Raw genomic sequence first — 17,972 nt, forward strand, 5'->3', positions numbered from 1 at the left:
TATAGAAAGATGGGGTGGTACGTAAATTAGCATATACACTACATATGTAGATAATTAATATAGTATATAATTAGCACATCCAATGAATGTATTTATATCATGCTAGTTTTTCAAATTACATTAGAGAGTATAGAAGTGTGGGTGTTACGTAAAGACTGTGCTAGTTAAAACAAATTAAATATAATCATATTAAAAAGTGCACAAGTCATATCCTATTCCGAAAAGCTTTTTTTTCAATTCTCATGCTTTCAGAAATTGAAATCATCATAATTTTTACTTAATTTAAATATTTATAATTAATGCTCAAATGTACAAAAGAAAGAAAAAACACATTCTTCTTACATTAAAGTTTTTAATGAAATAAAAATATATCTTTTTCATACAGACTTCAATAATCCAAAATGGATCGCTCTAATTAGAATAATGACATTTCGTAATAAAAGAGTTAAGACAATTATTCTATTTTGCATCTTGGACCGGAAAATAGACAGATGCATGCGCCAAACGTTAGCGACGTCTTTTGAAATTAAATACAACGCACTGAAAAAATTTCGGATCAAATTACGATGTTAGTAATGTTCCTTTGTGTACATCATCCGTAAAATCTACTTTATCGTTCAATATATTTTTACCATAAAATATTGTACCTTACAGTAATATATATTAAATTAGAGAGGTCCAATGATTTTACGGTATTATTACGGTAAAAATTATGGTTTATAAGACTTTTTGTTCCGTAACATGTTTCAGAAAACATGGATTTTACCGTAATTTGTTCCGAGATTTTTCTAAATTAAATTCTGCCTGCTGCTTCTACATTTTTTTCATTCTTTTAAATTTCATTCTTTTGCTTCCAATGGCTTCGAACTGCATTCTGTTTTAGTTTATTTATAGTGAATTAAAAAAATTATTTTACTGTAGAACTGTATGAAACTTATTTTATTAAATGTATTGAAGAAAACCAAAATATTTTTTTTTATCGCAAAAGTAAAGAAGGGAAAAGTGAACAAATACACTTTGGTATTTGTTCACTTTGTATGCGTAGACCACTTCACGTGTATAGATCTTTTTAATATTTAATATTCAACATTTTGCTTTTAAAGCTATTCACATATCTTTAGGCTACATTTTAATAAGTTTTTAAATATTATATTCTTTGGTAAATAATGAGTGAAATTATTTCTTTTAAAATTGAATGTCAGATTAAAAATCCGTTGTTTAATCATTTTGGCTTTCTTATTTATTTTTTTGAAGAATTGCATTTTTTGATAAATTTTTCAAAATATGTTGATGTCATAAAACATAAAAAATCTCCTACATATTTTTTTTTCAGCAGTAAATAAAATTCACGATTAAAAACAATATATTTTTGTAATATAAATAAGAAAAGGCAATTTAGAAACACGAAACTGGTTCTTAAAAACTCTTTCTATCTGAAAATTTTATTAAAAGAAAAAAAATATCACATAAATCTCGTTATTTTGTCAAATTTATCAACTTAATCTTTATCATTAAATTTTAGCATGATAGTTTTTTTTTTAAAATGAATTCCATTTCTTCAAAAAAAGTTAAATGCAATTATTTATTTCCTTTTATTTCAAAAAAAAAATCATTTTACTGAATTGTTCTTCCTTTTTAGAAAATGCATTTAATCAGTTTTTTATTGTGAATAAATCTATGTTTAAAAAAAGTTTAAGTTAATTTATTTATTGTTTGAATAATTTTTTCTGTGATTAAATACTCTTCTGATTAATTGCATTGTCTAAACGTTACGTTTTATTTTACGTTATTTTGTATTATTCTAAATTTTGGTAATTTTATATCATTAATTTCAATTTTTAATACGTCAAAGATATGAAGTAATAACTGTTAATTACTGTCATAGCATGCTTCTTAACTAAACATGTCTTTTTTATTTTTTGTATATGATATTTAGAACTTCATTTAAATAAATTATTAATTATTAAATTTGCTAAGTTAAGTGAAGACATTTAACTGTTTTTTAAAATAAAATAGATTTAGCATGGATGCCTCAATCTTCCTAAATATAAACATAATTTTTAAATAAATAGAAAAAACATATGCTGCGTATTTATAAGTATAATAATAAAAACAAATGTTAAATCTGTAACGTTAGCACACCTTGAGATTAGTTACAAGTACCAAATTCCGAATCCTGGGTCGTATTTACTCATGAATTTATTTCTAATAAATCACAAGAAACTTAAAATTCTTTGGAATCATTTTAAATCATGTTTAATTTGAACTTAAATTGAAATTTAATTTGAAATAATTCAGAAAACACTTATTGCCTATTTTCACAAAGCAAACAGAACGGAACTGTGATTAAATAATGAACGAACACAATTCTATTGTTACATGTTTGCATAAAGCAGTAAATACAGTAAAAGTTTTCTGATAAATACCTTAAATTGTTCTGTATTACTTTTGATTTTTAAATAATTGCACGAAAAAGTCCATTTCATTACGCTTTTACTGAAGTATGCCAATCATTGTTTTTGTTGTTTCACATCAAACTGAATTATTGAAAATTATGGAGCAATTTCCCGTTAAATCCTCAAGAAACAACTTCCGGGCAATTCAGAACCGAAGTTAAACTTAAACACGGAATGATTATTATAAACTGATACTTCGTATTTTAGTTGATCCCATTAACAAGGAAACCGTGAGAAAACCGAAATCATTTGAAATGGTCCCTAACCTGATTAATCCTGTTGTTTTCTTAAATTTGTTTTCGGAAGTTGATATCTTGATACAAGAAAATAATTTAAGTGTATTTTGAGTTGAAATTTTTGTTATTTAAACAGTTTTAAAAACAAGTACAAGAGTACAACATTAAAAGTTTAGATAAAATAGCTAGTGTGATATGGTGTACTTCTTTTTGCTACATTTACTTTTTATTATTTCTATTTGGGGCTTTTGCCATAGTTTGTCCTGATTTTGAAAACAAAAATTCTATTAAAAGAATTAGGAGCATTTACAAAAACGCATAATTTAGAAAAAATAACTGCCAGAATATTATGTACATGGAAAAAAAATTCTGGTTACTATACCATATTGTTCAGTAATGACATTTCTTGAAGCAAAAAAACATAACTGATAGTTAGTTAAACTTAAGTATACACATTTAATTCATTTATTTGATAATTTTTCCTTTCATATGGTAATACTTTACCAGAAATTCTTCTGGTTTTAAAAGTTATAGCTCAAAAGTTACAGCTTATTACCACGCAGTTAGTAAAAAATACTAAACTAGAAAGTAATTTGAATCGACTAAATGGTTTTTATACCATTCTCTAAGTAACCATTATAAAATTACCAAATTTTACCACGATTACCAAATATTATTATACAGTATGACCTCATAGTTTATCGTTAATTTTACGAAAATCCTTACGAAAGTATTCACTAATAATGTTTTGCAAAATTGACTATAAAATATGAAAAACACTCAGTAAGACCGTAAACCGACACAAAAACACTCAGTAAAAAATACTGAGTGTTTTGGTGTTCCAATAGAGCCAAAAACACGACAAATTTTACCCTATTTTGATTTTTTTTATCATACTTTTTTTCAGGGTATGTTTTTTGAATGTTAAATTCATCTATTTATTATTTTTCGTTTAAGGCTTTTATCGTAGTGTTGTTGTTTTTTTAATTTAACGACAATGTAAGTATTAATGCAATGGAAAATTTTATTCAAATTTTATTCACATTTTTGCTTTACATAATATAGAAGAGAGAAAAAAGCATATTTTTTCTTGATTTTTAATATTCTTGAAATATAATTAGGAATTATTCAGAGCAAATTAGTACTTAAAGTTTCTTTAAACTCATCCTTTATTTATTCAAGAGTAATTCTAAAAGTAAAAATATCTTTTTAATTAATACAAATTACTCTATCGCGTGATCCTTAATCAATTATTTGTGAAATTAAAAGATTCAGTTAATTGTATTCACATCTACACCAACATGAGTGAATCATTAAAAGGCTCTTAATGTATTTAATGAATGTTTGAAAAAAATAAATTTAAAAATACAACAAAAAAGAAACACTCAGCATATTGTTTATAAAAAAGGATTTGTATGTATGTTGAGAGCATTATGATGATGTAAATTATACTCATCTAATTATTTTAGTGACAGTGACGAAAACATTAAATATATTAATTAAAGTTTGAAAAAAAATTTAAAAGTAGGGACGCAATACCTTTTTTGACATTTATTAACAATTTACTCGTATATATTTCATAAATCTTGCAAATTCTAGGAGTACAAAGTTTTTAGAAATTTAGAGTAAATCGGATTTAAGCAAAAAAAATAGTTTATGAAGTTCAACAACAATGTCCATGCCGTTATATTTAAGCCGAAATAATTACTCTTTCCCACTAAGTTAAAAAAATAATTCAGAAAAACAGAAATGTTTGATCGCTTAAGACTTACTTCTTTTTAAGTAATTTCATGTTTGATTATTCAAGAAATTTACCCTACTTATGTGTTTATTTACAAATTGCAATACAAAAATATATTGCGTTTACGCTCATAGGAAACCAGATTGTTGCGTTAGTTGAAAAAAATTTAATTTTAATTTATATTTTTTGTTTATTTAAAAAATACATACTGGTTCAAAAAATACATTCTGGCTTTTTATCAATTGAAAGAAACCTAAATTAATTTTAACTTTCGTCTGAATTTTTAATCTTATTTCTAAATAAATAGAGGGGCTATTAGTTTATTCAGAAACATAGTTCCTTTTAATCGAGACAATAGAGATATAATCACAATTTTCCGATAGAAAACAGTAATAATTCTGTTTAAAATTTTATTTATTATTTAAAAAACTAGCATGAAGTACTCAATTTCTTAGAAATCCTATATATTATTTTCTGAAAAGGCGAAGGAGAATGCTGAAAGGTCTTAAACAATCGCATTTTTGTTTTTGTTACTCTCTTACTACTTCCTTTAAAAATCAAACTGGTTTTTATTCTTTCAATTCCATCTTCGTTGTAATTTACTTTTACTGATTGGTCTGATTTTAATTTTTTTTTACTAAACGTTTTGTTGAATAATGCAAAAATAATGTTTAATAGTCATATATTTTATAAAACAATCAGCTTTTGAAAACCGCAATTTGAATCTGCTGTTCAAAAATAGAAATTTTTAAAATTCTTTTTCGCAAAATTCCATAAATATTTATAAAGGGTGGTAAACTCTCTGCATTTTGGTAATAAAAAGCGTACAAAGGTGGATTTTAACTTTGAGACATTTTTGCACTGCGAAAGAAGCATGGGCGAAACTGGTAGAATATAGTAAAAAATATCGAGTTTCTGACTCTATGAAAGCACCAAAATAGTATACTTTTCACCGAAGAACTTTGGAAATGATTTTGGTGAAATTAATTATAAATTATGGTTTTATATGAGACGAAAGTTGATAAATGGCGAAAAAAATTAGCCAATATTAAAATATTGAATGAAAACCATTAAATTTGTTTTTAAATTTCATATCTTTTATGAAAAGTGCGGTAATAAGAATTATAATTTTGAAAATCCGAATTTCCGGTAAAATTTATGAACGGAAGAATAACCAAATAAATTGTTAAAATACCATATATTTTGGTTTTATTAATCTAAAAAGTATGTTTTTTTCTTCGTAAAAGTATGTTTTTGTATCTTAAAAGTATGTTTTTGTATGTTATTATGATTCGGGTATACGGGTAGGTATTGTAAAACGAAAAAAAATTTGTGAAATTGTCCGGTCAGTTGTTTGTTAATGTAGTTTTAAATTTATGATAATTTTTAAGATCCCCAGAAGTCTGTATTTTAATTCAAACTTTATACTGACTAATAAAATATGTGAAAGAAATAATAAGAATCATTGTTAATTGCTAACAATGATTAGTTTCTATTTTGTTTTTAAAATGGTTTCAGCTTCAAAAATGCCTTAAATTTGAAAATCATCTACGCATCTTAAAAACTTATCAATTAAAAAAATATTAAAGCCTAAAAACTCATCCAAAAATATGTATTTAAATTATTGCTCACAATTTCAAATAATGTACCGAGAAATTCTTAAATGTATATTAGATTTAAACTGATAAAAAGAACAAGATTTCTCAATGGAATTAATTTCCTAAACTTCTCTTAAATTCTATTTGAAATAATTTTCTTTCTGAAGTGATTATCCAACAAAATTAAGTTACAAAATGAGTGATGGCCATTGGAGATTTCAAAAAAGTATTTTCATTACAATTTTAAACAAAGGAAATTTTTAACAATAAAATAAAACCTCATTGATTTAGATTTAAAAACAAAAAATGTTCCTCTTAAACAATTTAATTTCGAAAGTGTTTGTTGAGAAAATATTTGTTCAATATAAGAAGTCTCAAGATACTTTTGCAAGATAATTAAGTTACTTTAAAAATTAGGTTATTTAAAAACGGACTTTAAAGTGATTTCATTTCAATGTAGTTTCAAAAGAAGGTTTGTTTATATTGAGAAATTCAATTGGTTTAGTTATTATTAGAATTACTGATTGAAAATAAATATTTGGATTTAAGCAATTGGTTATGTGGTTTTAATGAAGAATATTTTATTTTAAGAAGAAATCTAACTGTGCTTAATAAAACTTCATAGTCACAAAAGTTTTATTTTGTTTATGCAAATCTTCAAACTAGCTTGTTCCCACTTTCTAATTCTAATTCAATTCTTCGAAACCACTACACGAGAATGTTCTTCAGGGTGACTTTACAGCTTTTTGGTCCGGTTAATTGTTTACTTTCGTTTAAACCCCTAAAAGGCTATGATAAATTTAATTTTAACCAACTGCAATAATTTCTGAATGCCAAAGGGAAGCTATTTTATTATTATGATTTGCGTGGCTATCTACTGATCAATTCAGAAAATACAAAAATGTGCCAATAAAGTGTTGTTTTCTTTAAATTTTATTTTTATAACCGTTGTTGAACTGCTGACCCAATTTTTGGGTTTACTACTATTAATGTTCAACTCCGTAGTTTTGTAATTTTGAACCCAATCCGCAAAACAAGGGAACTCCTGGATCAAGTATTGGGGAAACATTTGCCTTCGTGGAGGGGAAGACCACTAGAACCTAACGACAAGGGGACTCTAACCCATGATCTATCTATCACTGAGGATATTTCACGCAAGCACAGTAGTTGGTGCAAGCCGGATGTGGAATTCGTATCGACTAGCCATCGCTGGGATTCGAACCCGGTTCACCTCATTGGAAAGCGAATGCTCTATCACCTGAGCCATCACGGCTCCAATAAAGTGTTTGAAATAAATGTGCGTAACAGTAAAGATAAACGTGGAATCAAAAAAGAGAGGCCAATACTGAGAAGCTATTTTCTTTTGCGTGTTATGCTTTCGTTCATTTTATCCTTTCTCATTGGATTTGTTCGTTGTTATAAAAGCAAAATTTATAAATTCTATTATTCATAAGCCCAGAAGTTTAAGTTAAGATCTTATTTGTTGTAATAGGTCAAATTTTAAAAATCTTAATCGCCTTCTCGCCAAAGAAATGGTCTTAGAAATCAAAATAATTTTAAGCAAAAATCTAAATAAATGTTTTTTTTATAAATCAATATCAAAAATTATTTTAGCATGGCTTCGCTAAAAAACTTTGCCCTATAAAGGGTTAAATACATCACCACATTTTAATGTTAATTATATCAAAATCATTACTAAACTGCTTCGGTAAAAATTACCGAGATTTTCGGTTTCCCATGCAGCTGTAAACACTCTAAATTTTACTATATTCTGGTAGATTTGATCATACTTTTTTTCTCAGTGTATTAAACACAATTTGAGAGTTAGGTTAAACGCAATAATATATTTTTGTGATAATCTGTCTTATGTTTTTCGATCTCATGGTGTCAGGAAGATGTGATAGATGAGGTTTTGTGAGACTGCCATGGTAGATGACACAATTGATCAAGTTTTTTTGTTTTAAAAAATCTAGAGGGTTCTGTAACACCCGTTCTTAAAATTTAAGATGTTTTAAAGGACGGACTTTAAAAAATGTTTGAAGCAGTGGCATCTATGGTAGAGAAACCTATCTTAATAACAGTTAAGAGTATTTTTAAAAAAATTAAAATTTTTCATTAATTGATTTACATTGTCTTCTTACTTTTGGGATAATCCCTTACCATTGTCCTAAGTACATATACTTTATGCTCCTGAATTTGCGTGCTATTGAACTATTAGGTTATTAGGAATTTTGGAGAGTGTTAAAATTTCTTTATTATTTTGAAAATTTGTAGTAAAGCCAAGTGATAGGTTAGACTCGTGAATTCCTTAATAATACTAGCTTTTTTTAAAAAAATGGCCAATGATTTAAAAAAAAAAAACACATTGAAAACACAGGTTTGTTGCATTTTGCCTAAGAGAACAGCTGTCGCAATCTGGGAATTCTTCATTCCTATTATTTTTGTTGTTAATTAGTTAAAAATCAAATTTGCTATAAAATAGTTATAAGGTTTGTTTTAACTAATAAGGTTTGGTAACTAATTTTAAAACAAAATAAAGATTATTTTCTTGTTTTTAAGCAGAACGCCACAAAATCTACGCTTTACACCCCTTTATTTTTTCTTGATTTTTCAAATCGTCAAATATTTTAGAAATAGCGAGCATAATTAGAGAGTTTTACGAGTATACCTTATCCAAATGCATTGAGTATAACTCTTAAATGAGCACAAAAAAAAATCCTGATAAAAAAATTTCCGAAAATAAATGTTTTAAGACATAAGCAAGAATAGCACCCATCTCTATGATTAGACTTTGGTCTCTGAAATTAGTATTAAAGTCTAATTATAATTACGTATACAAAATTCCAATTCGACAATCCAAATAAAAACTTATGAATGACTAATGAATGTCCTAATGGAATACAATCCAAATATTATTATTATTATTATTATTAATGAGAGAATACGTAAAATACTTAAGGACTAATGGAAGATAATCCAAATATTATTATTATTCATTAGAGAACCCAAATAAAAGAGTTATGAAAGACTAACGGAAGTCCTAGTGGAAGGCAATCCAAATATAATTATTATTATTAATTAGAGAATCCGTAAAATACTTAAACTATAATGAAAGTCCTAATAAAAGACAATCCAAATATTATTATCATTCATTAGAGAATCCAAATAAAAGAGTTATGAAAGACTAATGTAAGTCCTAATGGAAGACAATCCAAATATAAAGCATATTCATTTCACTAATAAAACGTTTCAAGATTTCAAATAATTTTACTAACACTCGAAAAAAAATTTTAAATTTTAGATAATCAGCTTTTAATTTACACGATTAGCTCTCTTCTTTGGAGAAAAAAAGCTCTATACCCGTAATTGTAGCGAAATTCAACAATTCAATTTCTTTAAAATTTGATTTTTCAAAAACTATTCAACCGATTTCACTCAAACTTTGTATTTTGCAATGTAAAATTACATTTATAAAAATTTTATTCTTTACAATTCAAAATTTCCCCGACTATTAATAAATAAAATAATAAGAAATACTAAATATTTCCTGAAGTTTATTTTTTACATGAAATTATCTCTGATAAATGAATTTTGTAATTTAATGTAAAGCATTTTCAATTCTCTGAAAAAGTTCTCGAGATATGCCGAAATACGCAAAAAGTAAAATTAACATTAAGAGGTACAAACTTTGGATTGCTCTTCTTATCAAACTAGGGAACATATTTCCCAGATAGCGGCTTTTCCTCTATTTTGGGGAGTCAGAAATTTGAATCCGCTGAAAAAAGGTACGTTTATTCTAAGAAAGTACGTTTATGCGTCTGATTTCGAAATTTAAAATATCGTTTGCACTAATAAATTAGCATATTTGAAGTCACCCTTTCGAACCATTAAGAATGAGTCCTAGAGCGAGAAGATCCGATCATTAAAACGAAAGTTATTCAGGGTAGTCAATTTTCTTTTGTGCTCTGTACATAATCCCATTTTAATTTTAAGAAAATTATTCGCACAACACAAATTGATGGCCATTATTGACACTTGTTTCGTAATTAACATTTCAGTAAAATTAATATTAAATAAACATTATATTTATGCTTAGTGAGTTTTTTTTTTAGAATTTACCTTAAAGTAACAAACTATCAATTACCTATTGTGCTTGTTTTTGAATCAATATCTTTATTAAATCAAATAATTTTTTATCAATCAATCTCTACCGGAGAATCATAAAACTTATTACAACTTTACATCCCTCAGCAAAACTCATTTATGTAAACATAATTTCATTAAGAAATAGTTTTTAATAACTATTTGTTACTCTTTATTGTTTGATTTCGCAATAATAAAAAAATAATAATAATCTGTAAGCTATAAAACTTTTTATACTTTTTAAACACTATTGCTACTATTTCAGTCAAAACTATTTTACACACTCTAAGAAAAATAGCGGAAGCAATAAGTATAAAAAGTTATTATTGGTTCAGACGAGGTGGTACATATGAATATGAATAAACTTCACAAGTATGAAAACCCCTTTTTTTATTGTTTCCGGAGATGCTGTTGATTTGAAAAACGGATAAGTCTGTTTTTTTCTTCGAATGTATACACTTTTAAGGTATTCGATGTTTCTTTTAAATTATTTCATATATATCATCACTCATATCGGAATCAGATCTCGATGTACCGAAATATATATAGAAGTACTGAAAATACTATATTGAGCAAGAAGCCTACACGTTTCATTTTATTGATTTTAAGCTTCCAAGTTAGGAGAGAAAAAGAAGTAATACTGCTATAATGAAAAATTTACATTTTCATGCTTACGCTATTTGTTCTATATTTTTGAATAATCATTTTGTTGTTTTCAATAACAATACATTCTTACGATTCTACCAGATTTGTGAGAAATACTGTACAATACTGCTAATGAAGTAATACTGCTATAATGAAAAATTTACATTTTCATGCTTACGCTATTTGTTCTATATTTTTGAATAATCATTTTGTTGTTTTCAATAACAATACATTCTTACGATTCTACCAGATTTGTGAGAAATACTGTACAATTTTACAGTGTATTTGTCTGAATGAGAAAGAATCAATTTTCAATAAAGCGAGATATTATAATAAATATTTGATATATTTTAAAAAAGAACAATTTTTCATCGCCTTATTTTATAAAGCAATACTCAAAAGTGTTGTTTTGTTTTTTCCTAACAGCTCAAACTATATAGATATTCGAAATTTGGAAATGGAGAAAATTACTACTTGTTTTTTTTAATAAATTTATAATAAGTGTGTTAATAAATTACAGGTTGTGAATATGTTTTTAAATAATTCCATATGCAAACACATTAGTGTGGCTATTTTTGTTATTTTTAGGGAAATGTAATTTTAATGGTAAACCAATGTAAAAAATTCCGGATCAATTAACAGTAAAAAGATCGACACCCTGAGGGCATCAACCGTAAAATCTATTTTTAACGTAAAATTTTATACCGTAATTTTTACAGTAATATATATTTAATTGCAGTTAATTCAGTGACGCGGGAGAAAATTCTAGTAAAATTGCCGTGTGTACAGCAGTTACATTTTTGTTGAAAAGAACCCTGCATAGTAATGGTAAATAAAAATAACATATACTGCATTTAAACCATTCATTTGGTAATTTTTCCATCCATATAATAACGGCTTACTGAAAATTCTGATTTTCAGAATTATAGTTCTTTTAAATATACATTTAGAATAAAATACAAAACTGAAAAGTAAATTTAGACGAAAAAATAGTTTTTATGGCATGATGGAATTGCAAATTTTACCACACTTACCAAATTTTGTCCCATATTATAAACCATATTTTGATGTTAATTTTACCAAAATGCCTTGGTAACAATTTACCGAGCCTTTTGGTGTTTCTATAGTGCCAGAAACACTGTGTAATTTACCATAATATGGTAATTGGGATCATGCTTTTTCCTCAGTGTGAAATAAAGTGACTTTATTTATAAAAATAAATAAATATTAAAAGCACACGAGGTGCATTTTGGACAAAAAAAGAGGTAATTGGATGGCTAAAAGTTAACAATTTTTCACTATCTAGTGTTATTCGTCAAATTTACTATTATATTTGTTATATTTAGTATCCTTGAGGCCGGGGGAGACAGTTAATTTTGCCCTATACAAGGATATTCCAACACATTGCACAACTTTTCTATGAGATTCAAGTCAGGTGATTTTGGTTTTAGTCAATCAAAGACTGTTTTTTGTGTGTCATAACTCTCTAACTAGTAAGATAAGGTACTGTGACTTCCTACAATAGCAGCTTACGTGGACTGCGTATTACACAAATATTGCATAAACTCCTCAATTAAGAAAAGAGAATAACAGTGTATTTTTCTTCTTTCACTTGGCTTATCATTTGTGGGTTTTTAATTTATTAACAGTGCATAATTGAAGCAATACGAATAGCAAGTAATGCTTAATATAATTTACATGAACGACTAGAATGGTCAATGACACTTATTTATGTTACAACCCAGATTTCTATTCAAACAAAGTGTAGAGAATAACACGCGCAAAATTTTTTTAATGGAAACGCATTTACTTGGAACATTTTATCTAATAGTTTCATCCAATTGTTCACGAGTCACCAAAAGACAGAATATTCAGCCACTATGAGAGGTTACTTAGTATTCTAAATGTAAATTTAGCTCGATAGCTCAAAGCGCATTAAAAGTCTCATGTTGGTTCCGCACAATTTAGTTTATTACCTTCTTGAAATTCAATGGAGGTATTCTTTTGCTCAAATGAATATTATAGGAAGAACTGTGTCTGAAATACGCTTTTCGTCAAATTATAAGTTTGTTTTCTGATTATAATCACACTTTTACACTTTAATGTTTTAAAAAATTGGATTAAAGATGGATAATTTCTGATAGTCATGTGTCAGAGCGTTTCCATTTGTTATAGTTTTTGCTGAAGAAGTTAAACATATAGTGAAATTTTGTTTATCTACAATTCCTTTACGATATTTTTATATAAAAGTTACGGCAACTTTGTTTTTTTTCTCCAAGTATTTGAAAAGAATATAATTTTAAGACTTTGACAAAGAGTATAATTTGAATTTGAAGACTTAGACAAAGCCATGATCCTTTATCCAAGATCCAAGAAGTTGAATGTCACGTTCTTTGACCACCATATCAGCTGGTCAATAAAACTGGAGCAATGAAACCCATGAAAACAATAAAATTCTCAATTTAAATATATCACATAAATGACATCTAAAAACTTTTCAATTTGCTGGAAGTGAGAAACAGTGGCTCGTGGATTACAGCAGGGATGGGCAAACTACGGCCCGCGGGGCAACTGTGGCCCGCCGGAAGGTTTTATCCGACCCGCGGATAGAATTTTAACTTACCGATCCGTGGCGAATATAAACTATATACATTATACATCAATTCTCTTGTCTACTTCGTTTAAAGCTATTTTTGCTCTTTATTTTTCAACAAAGTACAGCAAATTTTTTCAACTATGACCCTTAGAAAAAATCGTTTTAGAAGTAGACTAACAGACAAGCATTTAGCCTCGCTCCTTAAAATAAGTACATCTCACTTCGAACCTCAATATAAGGAACTTTTAAGAATGAAATCGCAATTTCATTCATCTGATTAAATATTTAAATTAAAACTTGTATATAGTTTTTTAATTTTAGAAGTTTTTACTTAGTCCACCAAACTTTTTTTTCCCAATTTTTGGCCATCGACCAATAAAGTTTGCCCATCCCTGGATTAGAGCGCTCATCCCCCAATGAGGTGGACAAGTTCGAATCCCAACATAGCAAGATTCCACTGTCACAAACGCAAAAACCAGTTAATAAAAGCTTATTTATGATTAAAAAAAAGTTATTATTAAGGAAATTAAAATCAAATATGAAGTTAGAATCCTTGTAAATTTATTTTACTTTCCGACTAAAAAATTATTAGATTAAGTTTTCTTTTCTATTTTTTTCCAAATAACCTATTGTAAATTGTCCCTTTTAAGATTCAATTTCTTTGTTTGGTTTAAGAAATTTCTTAAAAGGAAACTTCAATAGAGTGGGAATATTTGTGAAATTAGAACTCATTTGTGAAATTAGAACTATTTTTGATTTAATTAAAATCATAAAATTACAATTAAATTTTCGAGTTTCAAAGCTAATTTATAACTACAATTTTAGAATTACGAAATTAGAATTATAAAATTAGAATTGTACCTATATGTAAAGCATTTCAATAAGTAGATTTTCACTCAGTCTTACCTTAAAACAATGCCTTAAGGACAAATACACTTTAAAAATTTAGGAGTTTATTGAACCACATTATCGTATGAATTCGTTTTAATGTGATGACAAGTTGATTTTGCAATTAAATTTTTCTCTCATACTTCTTTACACAATATTATGATTAATCTTGCTCCGAATGTTAAAATTTAAAATTTAGTTGAGATTGCAGTTAAGTCACACCATATTGTGTCTCAAATTTTAATTGATTTTAATGGTAACTTTAGACCCTGCAGAAATTTGTAGTTATGACTGACGTTCGAATATGTTAAGTAGCATTGTCTGAAAAATTGAATTTAAAATAATGGGTTCTTTATTGTACATGCAAATAAACAATGCTTAAATTTAATAACAATTAAAATCTTAAAATTAACAACAAAAAAACTGAGCGAATGCAGTCGTAATTAATCGCCTTGAAAGAGTTGAAAAAACAGTTGGAATTTAGTTATGTATTTCAATTATGAATGGTGAGATTCAATTATGTATGTTCAACTATTTTAATATCACAAAAAATTATCAGAACAATAAGATGTGATTATTCAATTTAGTTAACATCAATACTTGTCAAAAAAATATGGTTTATGCTTTCACAAGTAAGGTAACTTAAAAAATATGCGAACTCATTTCTAATAAATTTATGTACTATACAGAATGTATGAACGATATATTAATTTATATAAACAGAAAATACCAATTAGTTTTTTTTTGTCAAGAAAAGTTCTCTAAGAAAAATCTAGATAATTTATATAATGCTTAGATAATTAAAGAAATATCCATTAACTTATGCTCTGAACTAATTAAAGTGCTCAGGCGTTATCTAATTGTTTTTAAATGTGTCATTGAAAAATTTAATTATATTTTCAAAATTACTTTCAAGCTAAAACATGCCAAAATACATGTCCTTTACTGCAATTTGTATACAAAGGATAATCATCAATTAAACTTTCTACAAAATTCTTATTTAATTAAAATTCCTATTTTTTTTATTTTTACAAAATACTTGATATTAAATAGTTCCACTATTTGTTTTTCTTTTAATTTGAGATTGGTGGCAAATAACTTAACTTTATCGGTTTCTGACAAAATTAAGGACGTAGGAATTCAATTTGAAGTCCGGTGAAATTTAGTGCTTTGAATCTAAAAAAACTTTCAAATATATAATATGGGGACTGCTTGAAATTAAATAGGCTAAGTTCAATTAAATATGCGATTAGTTTTCATAGCATATATCAACAAAAAACAATTACGATAAAATAAATTTCATATTCTGCATAATTTTCCTTAAAAAAATTACTACCAACTGAAGATATTTTGTCCACTTTTACGTTTCTTATAAATATGTACTTTTAAAATGTAAAATATGTACTAAAATATGTAGTAGTTGGAAAATGGAAAATAATTTTTAGACTCAAGAGAGGACTTACAGTTTTGATATGTGATGTTTAAATAAATTTTCTTTGCTTTCATTCAAGTAAAAATTCAAAATCCTGGAAGGCAAAATTATCCTTACAATCGTGATGAATTTGTCCACCTGGCAAATTCTACCGTAAAATTTGATCATTCTACAAACCGCTAGGAAGTTCGCAGTGCACCAGACCGCAATATCATGTTAAATTGCTGGAATCTCAACGCAGTGATAAATATAACTATATCAACGCGTAATTAAGTTAATTATTCTTTGATTCGTAAGATAATGTGGTGAACGGGAGAATAGTACAATTTAATTTCACTTTAAGTTTTCAGAATATTTGCATAATATTATGTTCAACTCTGTTAGAAATTTCATAGGGAAAATGAATAAGTAATAATTTAGTTCATTATTATTTTACCATATTCAATCAAAACTGCCAAATAACCATAAGCAAATGTGGTATTCAAATTAACTTAGAGAAAAAGCGTTTATTGACTGTTTTACCCAACTAGGCCATAGCCAATCAAGCACACGTTTAACGAAAGTTGAAATCTAAACTATATGATAAAATTTACGAGTCCCCATTTTTATTTTCCATCATTGGATGCTTAACACAATAGCGGTTGCCTGAGCCGCGATGGCTCAGGGGATAGAGTGTTCGCCTTCCAATGAGGTGAACCGGGTTCGAATCCCAGAGATGGCTGGTCGATGCAAATCCGAATCCGGGTTACACCGACCACAATGCTGACGTGAAATATGCTCAGTGGTAGACGGATCATGGGTTAAAGTCCCTTTGCCATCAGGATAACCGTGGGAGGTTCTCGTGGTCTTCCTCAACAGGTAACGCAAATGCGGGTTAGTTTCAACAAAAAGTCCTCCACGGAGGCAAATTTCTCCCAATACTTGATCCAGGAGTTCCCTTGTCTTCTGGATTGGGTTCAAAATTACAAGGCTATGGAGTTGAACTTTAGTAGTCGTAAACCCGAAAATTGGGTCGGCTGTTCAACGGCGGATATAAAATATAAAATAAAATAGCGGATGCCTAATAATCTTATAGTCTGGCAAATATATTATAATGACTCATAAATTCGGCATAGCGGGGGTTCGAATCCCAGTACCAACACCTCATTATTTTCATTCCCTAGACAATTGGACATATTTAACTTAATATTTATGGATATATTTAACTTAAAACAAACAGAAACTGTTAATTAAAGCTCGTTTGTAACATTTAAAATAAAACAAATAAATAAACTTGTAAACATGGTCTCGTTTTTAATTGCATTAAATTTGAAATAAATCCCTATTTATGAAAATATGTTTAAACAATTTTCCTAATTCCTATATTTTTCAAACAAATGAATAAAAAAATTGAGAGTTTAGCTTTAACTAGTTTTACATGATGTCTTTTAATTGTTAGTTACACTTGTCTTTTTTTCTCCGAAGTAAGCACTAAGTTAATTATGTTATAAAATAATATATATTACAAAAGGTTAATTAGAAAGCTATGCAATTGCAATAATTACAAATCTAATTAGAATATCAGAAAAAAATTCATTATGTTTTAAACATATGTTTATTCATATGACATTTCTGTCACCAGTGATTAAAAATGGTAACTTACATAATATCTTAGTCAAGAAATAACAAGACGAAAATTTAATAATAATTATTTTGTGTTAAAGCATTACAAAGAAAAAATTCACAATATGTGGAAAAAAAGTTAAGTCATAAAAAGAAAAGGCATGTTAATTAAGCAGTTAAAAATATCATGTAATAGAATCAAACTCGATTATATTATAAAGAACTTACAAATATAACTGAGTTAAACAAATTTGCAAAATAGCGTGGAATGTGAAACAATACTCCCAATTTGTTTGTTTTTCTAAACTTTTTTGTAAGTTATATTTTAAGATAAATGCAACATTTGCACCATTGTCGTGTAGATAAAAAACAGTTATCTAAAAATTAGTTTACTTTTAATTAGTTTAAGGTAAAAGTGCTCAAACTATCATTCGTTTTATTTTTAAGACAATTTGTATACTTTTTAACTCATAAATACGATATTTATATAATAAGCAATAAGAGTTAGCTTTTAATTATATGTAAGCTAGATTTCAACTTGCTTATTATAAGAGCAATGGGAACAGTTCGGGGAAAAGCTCTTAAGTACACAAAATGAAATTGATTAATTGATTGATTTGTTTATTTACGTCGCA

The 17,972-nt window shown here is 27.1% G+C and overlaps 1 protein-coding gene across 1 annotated transcript in view; it reads right to left on the bottom strand.

The window, feature by feature from the left end:
• Proc (Proctolin) overlaps positions 1-17,972 on the bottom strand; it is an 86,404-nt gene that overhangs the window by 18,389 nt on the left and 50,043 nt on the right. The window lies entirely within an intron of this gene.

The sequence above is a fragment of the Parasteatoda tepidariorum genome, chromosome 2 (assembly GCF_982258835.1).
Source record: "Parasteatoda tepidariorum strain Cologne lab strain chromosome 2, Ptep-v5.0, whole genome shotgun sequence".
Lineage (NCBI taxonomy): Eukaryota > Metazoa > Arthropoda > Arachnida > Araneae > Theridiidae > Parasteatoda > Parasteatoda tepidariorum.